Genomic DNA, 14,529 nt, shown 5'->3' on the forward strand with positions numbered 1-14,529 from the left:
GGGTGGGTGGGTGGTGATGGGGTTGGGTGGGAGTGGTTGTTGGTGACACTCCACTGTCCCTTGTCCTGAACATCCTAACCGGCTCTTCTAGTCCTAAGAATTAGGAGGAAAACAAAAATTGACCCGCCTTACTGGTCTTCAAAAGATTTCTGTCAAAGAAGCCTTTAATCCTTGAAGTGAAAAAAAATGTGAACAGGTTCCACGTGAGAACTCCCAGAAGTAACTCCCAGAGGCCCAGAGCTGCCTGGTATTTTCAGCTGCAAAAAGATACCTCGATTTGGTAGAGCAGATATTATGCGTTCAGGGAACACTGGCAAGTCTCCCCTGCTTGTTGAACATTTTAAGGTTTACTTTGGCAGATTTCAGGATGCTGGAGATGTGGACATCATTTGTCTGCGTAATAGGTTTCTGGTCTCCCTTTAGTCAGGAGGAAAGCCATGATTTCAATTTTGAGTCTGTAGACACACGAGGAGGAAGTTTTGAGTGTAAACAGGCATTTTTACAAGGCTTCCAAAAAAAAAAATGTGGACAAAGTCCAGCAGCGGTTCACACCAAGAGCTTTGTTTTAAAGAAAAAAGCTCTTGGGGACCTTTGGTCAGACCCCAGGAGACTAGAGATAATAAGATGAAGAATGTATTACATGTTGAACACTAATCCTTCAGAAATACCTTCAACTTTACAGGAGATCTAACCCCCTTGGCTGAGGTTTTAATAAGTAAAAGCATTCCCAGGAGATTAACATCAGGATTTTACCCAGTGTCTGGATGGTTGGGATAAACAGTGAGGGCTCCCCTCGGCCAGCACTATTGTAAAGACCTTAGGAAAGGGCGAAAATGGTGGATTCCGACATGTGGGAGCAGCTCTTCACCAGTCCTGTTGGGACTGGAGTGTAGGAGCAGGGTGGCTCCAGTCTGTTCCCTTAGGGGGACATTTTGCTTCGTTCTGATCACATGACTGTGTGATCCCTGCTAACCTGCTGGGGCTGCAGTTATGTAGTGAACTGCTCCTTTTGGGCTGGTGCCTCTGCATCATTGCCTGACCCCCATCACTGTTTATCACAGCGTTGCAAGTAAATCCAACCTCCTGGCTCAGGCACAAGCCCTTCAGGACTAAATTCTTACCTCCTTTCTCTCTGGCTTTCCCTTAGCATTGTGGGGTCCCCATGTCACCAATGACACTGCAGTGGTAGTGTAGGAAGGTACTGTGAACCAGGGGAGAATCACACTCCTGATCCTCCCAGCCTTGAAGATGTGCACCCACTTCGCCCTCTGCCGGGAGTGGGGAGTGAAGTCTCCCCCACAATCGCCCCAAGCATGCCTCCACTGTCAGCAGCATGCACAGGTCCCTCAGGACTTGAGCTGTGTCTGCCTCTTCCCTGGGCAGATTGAATGTCTCATTAGGTTCCCAGTGCAGACTGCAGGTATGGAAATGATTTGGCTTGGAATGAGAAAGTGACCAGAGGGTCTGGAACAAATCCTGGCTTGGTCACTTTCTTCAGACTAGTTGGTTCCTTTCTTAATAACGTGGTGCCTTCCCCAGAGGTTATTATGGAGTCTCAGGAATAGGTCATGCTAAGCTCCTGGAGTTGTGCTTAGCTCAGCACTAGCAGTGTCAAGGGGTGTTCCCTGCCTCTGCTCTCCCCCCTCAGCTTCTTTGATGGGGTACAAGGAGTTCTCCCTCCTCCTACTCCTGCCATTTTTAAGGGCACTTCCCTCTAGGTATTAACTATCTTCATTTTCTGGGGATGAGAATGTTATGAAAACTCAAGCAACCATCATTGCGGATATTGTTCCAAGGTGGTTGTTTAGGGCAAAGGTCAGGGTAGCTGGGAGGGGAGCCTGCGCACAGTGGATGTATATGGGACATGGGTTGGATGAGTCTTGACTCCCTGCTTGTCCCTCCTCTCCTTTAAGAAAACAAGCAGATCTCTCAGCAGTGAGGTCGGATAGCTTCTTAGGGCCATTTAAGACCTGCCTCACTTGGACAAGGCTCTTAGTTTCTGCTGATCCCACTAATCCACCTCTCTGAAAAACAAAGAAACAATGAAACCCAAAGCAGTAAACAAGCAAAAAGAAAACAAAACCTTTGCACCCCCATGTCTTCTAGAGTTGTAACGTTGTACTGGGGAAACCTAAAGTTAGGCCACAATTACATTTGTTTTGCCAGACCTTGTTTAGACTCTTCCAGGGCCTCCTTGCAGGTGGACTTGTAGTCTATAGCAACACACCAGCTTTGTAGGTGAGTTGAGGCGCATGCTCATAGTGGTTTTCCTGGGACCCAGATGACCTGCTGAGTCTCTGGAGTTGTTTTTTGAAGTCTTTCTTTCAAAAGCTGCACTTTACCTGCTTTCTGTCCATGATCTTTCCGCCTTTACTGCCTTTCTTATTTTTACCAAAGAAATAAATTACAGTATTGTATATATTATTACATATAAATTTAACTATTACTATAATGTGCACTAGAAAGTTGGCTGCCTAATGACATGGACTTCTAGTAGCATTATTAAGTCATTACTAAGTCAGCTTATGATTTTGGCCACCTGGTAGATTGCATCACTCATCATTATGAGAGTTATCATTTTACTAACTTGTCATTTGTTTAATTCAATGAATATACAAGGATGTGTTCTTGTAAAGGAGCTATAGCCATAAGTAGCAGCAGGCCAAGGAAGACCCCCTTGGGTTTTGTGTATCAAACTAATGGCTAATCATTACTTGATTATCTTTATTTTTCTTCCCTTAAAGAAATATTAACTAAAGATCACCAGACGATAGGGTAATCTCCAAATATGTATAGTAAGAGATATGGTTTCTTCTCCACTCAGGACTAGAAAAGGTAACTTCACACTATACGGTGGGGGTTGGGGTTGGGAAAAAAAATCAAAAAACTAAATACCTATAGAGGTTTAGTCACCAGGAAAGTCTGGCTCAGAACACTGTTTCCTCAAATCCAGCTTGTGTTCTCAGAGGCAAGGTTAAAACTTGGGGAGCCTGAGATAATGGCTTTTATGACAAAATTTACATGGCTTAAAAAAATCCTCCATCTGACCAGTGAGTAACTTTTGGCTGGAGTTTAAGGATTTTAAGTTGCTCACATTTGACTAGAACATAAAGGTTTAATTGAGTCTGTGGGCTTGCATGGACCATCAGATCTGTTTTTTTTTTTTTTTTTCCTTTAAGTGAAGCAAATCCAGTGGAATAAAATAAAACCCAAGAAAGACATGGCTTTTGTCTATGTCATCAGAAGTGGCAAAAATAAATATGCTAATTAAAAGGCTATCAAGCATGGTCACACTACATAGCTGGATAGGATCATGCCAGGACCTGCTTCTTAGAGATTACTGGTCGACCAGTAGGCTGTTGTAGTCTGTGAAGATTCTGCCTGGAGGGAACATGTTGAGACGTGTTCTGTGGAACTCAGTCTCTAGGGAATGTCCCAGGGAGATGTTATTTTCCCAACAGTGTGAGTACTCTGTGTTCTGAAGGGAAATGAGCAAGTATGCATTGTACAACTTCAGTTCTCCCCTGAAAACAATGCTTTTCACTGTTTGTTTTAGGATTATCATATAAAACTGGATTGAAAATGATATACACAAAATCAGCACAGCATTATTTAGCAGAGTGATAAGGAGGATGTGTGATTTTGCTCTCCTAGGAGGAGACACAGTGTGTGTCCGCACACTATGGTGGGGTGGAGGACATGGGTGGCCGTGCCCCTCACTAATCTGAATGAGATGGGGTCTACTTGTTTCCACCCTTAAACCTGGCCCTGCAGTAGGCTCATCTCCCCCATCCCCTCCCTATTCAGTCTCTGCTTTCAGTGATGACAGGTGAGTGCTCAGGTTGATGGTTGATGGCATCAATGTGAGTTATGGTGCGAATCAAGTTCTACACACAGTCCTAGGTCCCCATGATTCCAGTCCAACATCCCTTGGAAGATGAATCCAGCCTGAGTGCTCTCGGCTACATCTCAGCATTAGGGCTACGCATGCTGAGACTTGAGATTCAGGCATATGTTTTTCTGTCCTGCCCTGTGCATGTCATTGCTCCTGTCCTTGAGCCTTATGGGAGCAGGGGTGTCTCCCGCCCTTCAGCTGGAGCCCCTTCTCTTTACTTGAGGTCTCTTAGGGCCCAGGTTTCACACAGTGAAGCATGCTAAGCCACTCCATCTCTGCGAGCATCTGAAGGCAGATGAGACAGGCTACATTAGACCCTCTAAGTGTTTCTCCCTTTCATTTTAGATAGGTAGACAATACCTAAGAAGTGAAGGACCATGTAAATCCCAAATTCTGGTCAATACTTTGGCTTCAGGGGATGTACTGGACTCCAGGATAGTCTGTTAACTCAGGATGTATAAAGTACTATATTTGGAGACTGGGCTAAAATCATAGAGCATATTGGTTCATGTTTTAGAAGATATATCTATATCTATATTTACCATAACAAAATACTAGATGCCCTGTTATTATGAAGCATTGAAGTGTATTTGGCTCATGATTCTGGAGGACTGGAGGTCCAAGAGCATAGAGTTTGCTTCTGAGTGCTTGTGTCATAGCATGTCAGAGGTATCATTGGATCATTGGATGGGAAAACAGATCTAAGCTAAAATCCTTTCCTCTTTACCAATGTTGTCATGACTACCCCACCCTACGACCTTATTTAAACCTAACCCTTTCCTAAAGTTCCCACATCCAAATACTACTAACAGGTAAATTTGGAGACCAAAATATCAACACTTGAATTTTGGGGTCACATTGATACTGTAGGGAAAAAAAAAGAGGGTCAAGAAGGTCCTTGCCCTTTCAGAGTTTATCTAGAATAGAGGACGGACACCATGCAGATGATGTAGTGTGGAGAGGTTCTAAGCAAGGCTATGTGCTATGCACATGGAACATCTCCATGGGCTTGGAAGCTGATGTGTCAAAGACCTGACCACTGTTGCTCTCTCTCAGCCATTAGCACATCACAAAGCACATGATGACCCCTAGTGAATGTAGGGGGAGGAGGTGTGAGGATGGAAGGTGAGGTGCAGGCCTGTGGAGTAGCAGGACCCGAAGACATGGTTCTCTCTACTGAACAGCTTCCCATTTAATTATATTTGGATAGACACAACCATTTCCCTTTCTGCTCCACAGGTAACAGGCACCCTGGAATCTTCAAGTTTTTCTAAAATGCCTGGCTTAGATTTGAGCACTTGGGTCTATTTCACAATGCTTTTATTCTGAGCAGCGCTAAACTGTGGTGACTGATGAGACAGATATCAGAAGGAGTGGGCTCAGTTGTGCTTACAAGGGGCTAGGACAGCCTCCTTTCCCTTATAAGACAGGATGCACAGTTGTCACTGTCACCAGTCTGACACTCTGAGTTCCTTCTCCCTTGGTCATGGAGAGATGGTCTTTTCCACCTGCATCAGCCTTCATAAGAGGGGTCTGGCATGAGGCTGGCATCCTTTTCCTCAGGCTCACTCCTTATTCTCCTTACCTGGAAGTGGATTTCCCTCTGTCTATCTCTGTTGGCGAGAGCTGGCCAATGCTGCCCCCAACCCCAACCCCAGCAGCTCTTTCCCAGGCATGGGCAGTGAGACAAGAAGCTGCTTCAGTATCTGTACATCTGAAACCCAAGCCTCTTCACTTCTAAGTGGTTGAAAATATTAACAGAAGAAACTTTTTTTTTTTCCTTTTTGGTTTTTTGAGACAGGGTTTCTCTGTATAGCCCTGGCTGTCCTGGAACTCACTCTGTAGACCAGGCTGGCCTCGAACTCAGAAATCCACCTGTTTCTGCCTCTGCCTCCCAAGTGCTGGGATTAAACACATGTGCCACCACTTCCCGGCCAGAAGAAACTCTTTTAAGAGCCACGAGAAGAAGGAAAATTAAGGTCTCAGCACCCATAAAGTTTTTTTGAGCTGGCTATGATTGTCCCACAGAGCTGGTTATAACTGCTTTTATTCAGTGACATCAGAATTGAGTCATTGTGACAAAAACTGTAGATCTTAAAGTCTACTTTAAATATCTACTTTGGGCTCTTTAAAGTTTGCTGATCTCTAGGGATAGCAACTTTGGGTCAGTACCTAAGGTAGAGAGGCTGCCATCTACACAGAGCTAGGGTTTGGTCTAGATGGAGCCGGGGTATCTACACAGAGCTAGGGTTTGGTCTAGATGGAGCCGGGGGGTCTACACAGAGCTAGGGTTTGGTCTAGATGGAGCCGGGGTATCTACACAGAGCTAGGGTTTGGTCTAGATGGAACTGAGGGATCTACACAGATGTAGGGTTTGGTCTAGACGGGGACAAGGGAACAGACTGCAGAGTAAAGAAGCTTGGGCTCTACCAGCGCAAGCAGGAAATGCTGCGGCACTAGCGTCTTCCCTAGTGTTAGACATTCACTTTCTCTACAGAGTCCATAGTTTTGATTTCAATAAGGTCGAAATAAAATATAGATTAAATATGTCCATATAAAATTTAGAACAGTAGGTGTATGAAGTCTATGTGGCTCTTCTGTGAGACATGCTCTGCATTTTTTGGGAAAAGATAAAAATTAGTATAAGGAAAAGTGAACGTGAAGATATAGAACACAATGAAAATCAAGTCTTTCACCCCTGGGTATGAGCTTCCACATTTTTGTCCCTAGAGATAACTATTAAAGGTCATGCCAGAGGCATCTGTGTAATGCAAATTTGCATGCAAATTCCCTCTGTGTATTTGTTAATAATTTCTTTGAAGAATTATGCCAATACTTAGAATCTTTATGCTCCAAGCACTTATTGCCCAGAGTTACTCGGGCACAGGGATTTTGGAGCAGCTTGCATGGGTTGTGGGCAGGATGCTGGCTAGGAATGAAAGATTGATGGAGGCAGACAACCTCCTTCCAAGATGGCTGACTCAATTGCTTCTTGGTGGGAGGTTCAGCTTCTTACCGTGTGGGACTCAGTTATGTCATGTTAGTGTCTTCAGGCCTGGTATGTGGGGGTGTCTAGAATAGGAATCCAGAGAAAATCAAAGTAGAAGCCATAATGATGTTATGGTTCCCTCTCAGAAGTCACATGGTGTTGTGTTGAGGCAGTAGCTCAGTTGTCAGCTCCTTTGCCTGGCAAGCTCAAAGCTCCGGTTTGATCCCCAGCACTACATAAATTGGGTGTGGTGACATATGCTTGTAATCCCAACACTTGGGAGGCAGACACAGAGAACAGAAGTTCAAGATCATGCTCATTATATACTAAACTCCAGACCAGCTGCTGATACACAGGAGCTGACTCAAAAAAACAAAGGCATGACATCTATGTTCTATCACTCGTCTGACTAGAGTTACCAAGCTCATCCTTCAAAGAGAGTGACATTGGCATCACCTTTTAAAGGAGAAGCCAAGATGCTTGCAGATACATATTACAAAAGTCAATTCCAGCTTTATTGTCTCTTACAAAAACCAGCTCTCAGGAAATGCATTGCTCTTTTGGTTTCTGCATGTTAGAAATCATCTTTTGTGCTTGTTGAAGGTGTCTTAGTGTTCTGATGATGGTGAATGATGATGGCGATCAGTCCTCCATGCATGGATATATAGATACTTCTCTTTTCTGATACCCCAATCAGAAGTGAGTTCTGAGCACCCTTCTAGGCATGCTGCAACAATTCCCAAGGAGTGGCATTGCCATGAGAAAGGGGACTCATGCGTAGAATGTAATGACCCTAACTCATTTTCCTCCTCACAGATGTGCTACCTAAAGTTCTCTGGATGTCCTGTGGGCACTCTACTTTCTCCATGGCCTTCCCCAACTCAGGTCCTGACTTGTCAAACACTTTGAATCCGAAAGGTGGAGAACAGTATTGTCATTTAATGTGGGCCTGTGTTTCTGATGCAGACGCGAGGGAGCTTTTCCATCTGTGGCTGATTAGGTAGGTCCTCTGTCTGACTTTGGACTTACTATTCTTCCTGATTTTTTTGTTCTAAAGGAATCAGACCTTTGCCTGTATTCATATGTGTTCTGATTCCCTTCCTGGGGATGTGTTGGACCTAGCTTTGGGGTGACCTATTCTCTTGGTAATTTCTTGTCTGTGGTGCTAGGGAATCAGTGTAGGCTGGGGTTGTACTCAGGTCTCTCACTTCATTTGCTGTGATCTTGAAGTGCTCTCTGGTCTGTTGTATTTGTAACTTCTTAAATGTTTAGGGAGTGCCCTGTCGTCCTCCCTTGCTCTCCTTTGGCTTTCATTAGTGAGAACATTTGACAGATGGAGGCGGTAGGATTGTAGGGAGACCCAGCTCTCCTTTGGCTTTCATTAGTGAGAACATTTGACAGATGGAGGTGGTAGGATTGTAGGCAGACCTGGAGCCTTGCTGAATGCTCAGTGTTTGTGCGTTGCTCTCCCTTTTCTGGGCGTGGGACACTTGAACCCAGCAGGAGAAGCTCACTGTGTATCTTTACCAACGTCAACAGGACACTTGTATCTCAAGCCACAATGGGATGGAGGGATGGCATGAAGAATCAGAGCTGGCCACGGTTGTTCCCATCCTGGGTTGGGGCACACGCAGTGTTCTGATGTGGCCGTGGAGCCATGGCCAGGGTACTGGATGCATCATGGGCATTGTGTGTGTTGGAACTTCCCAGGACAAAGGCGTTATTAGTCTGCAGATGCAGAGAATTAACACTTTTTTCTGGTGCCTTTGATGTCAGGACCTTGGAGGCGAGTTCAAAGAAACCTGGGAAGATGTAATCTTTCCTCTGACTTCAACTTTGTTCTCTCTGTTTGAACTCCAGGCTGAAGCCTTCTACTGGGCTCCCATGAATAATTAGTCAAGACAAGAGGTTTTAGGTTGCACTCAATGGCTTCTTGGCATCCTTTAGTTTTCCAGACAGAATTCAATCCTTAAGAAAGCTCAAAGGTGGCAGCCACCAGAGAGGAGGGAGAGGTCTTTGTTCACTGACACCTGTGACTCTGAGTTGTCAGGGGCAGCCCCATGGAAGGTTTGCTGTGGATGCTGGGTTGCCAGGTGAGTGGTGCCTGTAGCTCTTCCTGCCACTGACCGCTGACCGCTGACCGCTGACCGCTGACTGCTGACAGCTGACCTCTGACCGCTGACCGCTGACCTCTGACCGCTGACCGTTGGCCGCTGACCGCTGACCGCTGACAGCTGACCGCTGGCCGCTGGCCGCTGACAGCTGGCCGCTGACCGCTGACCGCTGGCCGCTGGCCGCTGGCCGCTGACCGCTGACCGCTGACCACTGGCAGCTGACCGCTAGCCGCTGACAGCTGACCGCTGACTGCTGACCGCTGGCAGCTGACCGCTAACCGCTGACCGCTGACTGCTGGCCGCTGGCCGCTGGCCGCTGGCCGCTGACAGCTGACCGCTGACCACTGGCAGCTGACCGCTAGCCGCTGGCCGCTGACCGCTGACCGCTGACCACTGGCAGCTGACCGCTAACCGCTGACCGCTGACTGCTGGCCGCTGGCCGCTGGCCGCTGACCGCTGACTGCTGGCCGCTGATCGCTGACTGTAGGGAACACGACCCCACATGTAGAGCCTATCTACATCTTCTGGTTTGTTCATGTTCCTCAAGGACTGAATGTGGAGTCTCTTAGTGTGGTGGATTAAATGCAAGTCTGCCTTCTGGGACATGCTGCCCACTGAGAAGTAGGATTTGGTTGTCCTCGATCTGAATAGGATTTGACCTTCATGACCCACAGAATGACTGGTAGGATATAATGCCTACAACGTGGCTACTGGTGGTCCAGGTCCAGGCTGCCCGGCTGGGTGTTTCCAGATGTTTTAGGGAGAGGTACTTCTTGTTCAAGGAGTTGAAGCAGATGCTCAGATTGCAGGAGTAGCAAGATGACTTTATTACAGTGGACCACATGAGTGAGGTTACTCAAGGGTCACAATTATTGTTGGCCTTTCTTTGTACGGCTTGAGAGGAGCAGGAGTTTGGCTGCCCAGGGGTGCATCATGGGTAGTTCTGTTTCTTGACTGATGGTTTTGGACTATGTAAACTTTTGCTCACAATACATGTCTCTTCCCATGGTGCATCTGGTTTTAATCACATGTACATCCAGTTATACATAAGATACATAAACATGAGGCAAATAGGAGATTCTCCTAAAAGTTTACTCAGATGACACAGTTTGCCTATTATATACATACCTTCCACCCAGTCTAGGTGAACTGGCCCATTGTTTGTAGGTCTCCTGTTTGTTTTAGATTACTTTTGAATAGAAATGGGGCATTATCAAGGGGCTGCCAAGGGCAACAACTTATGTCCATAGTTAAAATCAGATGTATATGTAGCTTAGATCAATTCAGGTGGGGTGCTTGGTCACTCACGGGTTGCTAGGCACATTGTTCACAGACAGGTATGTGCATCATGTAAGGTTAGGGTCTAAGGCTGCCAAATTGCATTATTAAGAGATGAATGTGTGCACGGTCCAGGCCAATTACAACCCCAGGCTGCTGCCCTCTTAGTTGTCTGTCTCACTGCTAGGTGCTTTTTACCACTGAAGATCACTTCTGCCCATCACTGATAATCCTGAGGTCTCCACGCTGGGGAGGCCCCCTCCAACCTTCCTGAAATCTGATGGTCCTAACTGAACCCAGCCTTGCAGCTACGCCCACAAGACATTGCACACCCGTGTGAAGCTGTCATCTTTCCCACAAGTTGCCCACACACCCACTGATTACCCAGTGACTCTGTCAATGCCGTGTGGGGTGCAAGTGTCACTTGGAAAGCTGCGTCTGAATGACCTGAGAGGGCTGGCAAAAATGGCTGTGCAAAGCTGGCAACCCGAGGTGGATGTCTGGATCTCACAAGGTGGCAGGAGAGAACAGACTGGGGAGGAGCCATCTTTTGACTTCCACTAGCAAGCTGTGGCACATGTTCAGCAGGACACGCAAAAACAGATGCTACTGTGTGCACACACAGTACATACATACATATATACATACATACATGCACACACAGATACTACTGTGTACACACACAGTACATACATACATACATACACATGCACAGACACTACTGTATACACACACAGTACATACATATATACATACATGCACATACAGATACTACTGTGTACACACACAGTACATACATACATACATACATGCACATACAGATACTACTGTGTACACACACAGTACATACATACATACATACACAGATACTACTGTGTGCACACACAATACATACATACATACATATATGCACACACAGGTACTACTGTGTACACACACAGTACATACATACATACATATATACATACATACATACATATACACATAGACACTACTGTGTACACACACAGTACATACATACATACATGCACACACAGGTACTACTGTGTACACACAGTACATACATACATATGCATGCACAGACACTACTGTGTACACACATAGTACATACATACATACATACACACACAGATACTACTGTGTACACACACAGTACATGATATACATACATACATGCACACATAGATACTACTGTGTACACACACAATATATACATACATAGATACATGTACACACAGATACTACTGTGCACACACACAGTACATACATACATACACACACAGTACATATATACATACATGCACACACGGTACTACTGTGCACACACACAGTACATACATACATACATACACACACACAGATACAGATAAATATCATGAAGGATAGCAGAGCAGCCACTTCAGATTCCTAATTCTGGGAGAGTCTGTCACATGGCAATCAGTGATGGCTACCTGTTAGCTGGTCAACATAGGCAGATCAGAAGTCAGGGCCCTGACTGGGTTTGGGGGTTGGAGGACTGAAGTGGGCAAGGGTAGTGGCAGGGAGGTGTGCAGAGGAGGTGGCTCTGTCACTGTCAGCCTTCCTATTTGATTTCTGCATATTTTCCCCTCAGAGTCAGTCCAGGGACTGACTACTCTGTCAGTCAAGCACCTACAGCGCAGGGTGTATACCAGCGGGCGGTGTTACTAAGCAGGCTTTCGGAACAAGGTGTTCCTTTGTTGTAATAATTCCTTGTGAGAATTTTACAAGGAAATAAGCTTTTCATCTCATGTAAAAGCTCCAGCTGGTATTGGGCCATATTATTAACTAAGGATTAAAAACAGCCCTGCATTTTCCAAGCTTGGTTTACATAGTGGGGGTGGGGGATGTCGAAGGACAGTCTCTTTTTTCACGTACTTTTCATGACTTGATTTTGCTTGCTGCGACAAGGAGCACCAGCAGCAGCAAGCACTTGAAAGCTTAAAGCTATGTGGTTAGACCATTAAGCTATGTGGGTCACCCCCTTGATCTTGCTAATAATAAATTAATTGTTACAACATTTGACAAGAATAAATACTAAACACAGTTTAGAATACACTTAGGGTTAGGGGCTGTTTGCAAAGGTAAGGTCTGAGTTCCATAGTCTTGAAAACTAAAGTGTATTTAGGAATCAGTTCTGAGTTATAGAGAGGGGTGGGGGAGAAGGAGAGGCGGAGCTTTTGTCCTAGTAGGGCAGAATTCCCAAGTATCCTGCAGACACATCGGACCAACAAGGAACAGACAACGCACAGGTTCCCTGCCAGACAGGGCTGTCAACAGCTCACTGTGCAGACTTTTGAGAGACAGAAGAAATACCACTCCACTTTACATTTTTCTAAACTAAACCTATCTTCACCTAGGACAGCTTTTATTTTTTCCCTTTATGGCCTTGAGAATAGGGTGACCCATAGTATTTGTGTGTGGTGGGCTTGTCTAACAGGACAATGCACAATCCCGAGGGTGTGGACTTGAGGCCAGCACGGCCTTTCCTTCCCCTCCCCTCCCCCTCAGGAGGGCAGGAGCCCTCCAATCTCCTTGTTAGCTCCTTACTCTGCAAGGATGCTCATTTCAGCCCCAAGGTTTGCTTGCTTGTTGCTGGTTACTTTGTTGCCCCACTAGGGGGCAGACAAAGGTCAGAGGGACACAGAGCCAACTGGTTTCTGTTGCTGTCAGTGAGGGTCCCCCACCCCCCAACCTTTCATCCCCTCTTCGTAAAGAAACCAGAGACTTTCCTGGTGGTCCAGGAAAAAAAAAAAGTCCAGGAGCTAATGCTCATCCAGGTGGCTTTGTCCTCTCCTCTGCTGCTGTCATGGTCCCCTTGACCCTAAAGATTTGGTGCCAAGTGTCTCAGAGGCCAGAAAAAAGCATTAAATCCCCACAAGTACAGTTACAGACACTTGGGAGCCACCATGTGGGTCCTGGGACGTGAGCTCTGGTTCTCTGGAGGAGCAGCGAGTACTCTTAACCACTGAGCCATTGCTCCTTCGTCCCCTAAGACGCTGCTGCTGCTGCTGTTTCCTTCTTCCCCTCCTCCTCCCCCTCCTTCTCCTCCTCCTCCTTCTCCTCTTCCTCCTCATTCTCCTCCTCCTCCTCCTTCTCCTCTTCCTCCTCCTCTTCTTCCTCCTCCTCCTCCTTCTCCTCCTATCCTTTCTCCTCCTCCTCCTCCTCCTCCTTCCCCTCCTTCTCCTCCTCCTCTTCCTTCTCCTCCCCGTCTTCTTTTTAAAATAATGTGTATTTTTAAAATAATTTTTAAATAATGTGAGCCCAGGGAAAGCTTTGTCTTTAGTCTTATTCCCAAAGTCCTCTTGTGTCTTCTGCCAGTGTCTGGTGTGTTTGAATGTTTAGGTACATGTATGCAGGCACCCTTAGAGGCCAGGGCTGTGGAATCTCTCTGGGGCTGGAATTATAGGTGGTTGTGAGCCACCCCATGTGGTTGTTGGAAAATAAACGCAAGTCCTTAGTAAGAGCAGTGTGTGCTTCTAACCAAGAACAGTGTGTGCTTCTAACCAAGAACAGTGTGTGCTTCTAACCAAGAACAGTGTGTGCTTCTAACCAAGAACAGTGTGTGCTTCTAACCAAGAACAGTGTGTGCTTCTAACCAAGAACAGTGTGTGCTTCTAACCAAGAACAGTGTGTGCTTCTAACCAAGAGCAGTGTGTGCTTCTAACCAAGAACAGTGTGTGCTTCTAGCCCACTAAGAGCAGTGTGTGCTTCTAACCTGTTAAGGTCTCTCTAGCCCCACCATTGTTTTGTGAGACAGAATCTCCCACTGCGATTTGTGGCTTGTGAAGTAGACTGGGCTGGGTGGCCAGTGAACCCTAGGGATTTACCTCTCCCAACTTCTCCAGCACTGGGCTAGCAAGCATGTGCCACTGAGTCTGGCTCTCATGTGACTTGCTAGGGATTGGACCAGGGTCCTCCTGCCTGGGTCTTCAGCACTTGCCTGACCACACTGTCTTCCCAGTTCCTTGTTTTTTGAGTAAATTTTCTTTCATTGAGCCAAGTTATGGGTGAGATGGGCCAAACCTCATCCTCCTCAGCTCTCTCTTCTTGTGATGCCTGCCCAGCCTGGGCCAGCCTCCCACAGACAATGGCGTTACTGTGGGTTTGGGCAAAGAAAGCGTCTGGGTATTCAGTGTGCACAGTTGGTTTAGATGATGCACAAGAGTGCAGGAAAGGCTAAGGCTTGTAGTCCACTGAAAAGTCACCAGTCCCCAAGACCAACACCCCATCTT

At 46.3% G+C, this 14,529-nt stretch overlaps 1 protein-coding gene across 3 annotated transcripts in view; it reads left to right on the top strand.

Annotated features, from left to right (window-relative positions):
• The window catches only part of Clic6 (chloride intracellular channel 6), a 41,939-nt gene that overhangs the window by 1,718 nt on the left and 25,692 nt on the right, over positions 1-14,529 (top strand). Inside the window, exon 1 of one of the 3 annotated variants that reach the window (XM_031364443.1) lies at positions 4,758-5,134. The exons of 1 other annotated variant lie outside the window; for it this stretch is intronic. The gene's annotated coding sequence lies outside the window, so the exon portion shown is untranslated. Of the gene's footprint in view, positions 1-4,757; positions 5,135-7,796; positions 7,885-14,529 lie in introns of those variants that run through there. One more of the 3 variants, XM_031364444.1, reaches the window with a different exon arrangement.

The sequence above is a fragment of the Mastomys coucha genome, unplaced genomic scaffold (assembly GCF_008632895.1).
Source record: "Mastomys coucha isolate ucsf_1 unplaced genomic scaffold, UCSF_Mcou_1 pScaffold12, whole genome shotgun sequence".
Lineage (NCBI taxonomy): Eukaryota > Metazoa > Chordata > Mammalia > Rodentia > Muridae > Mastomys > Mastomys coucha.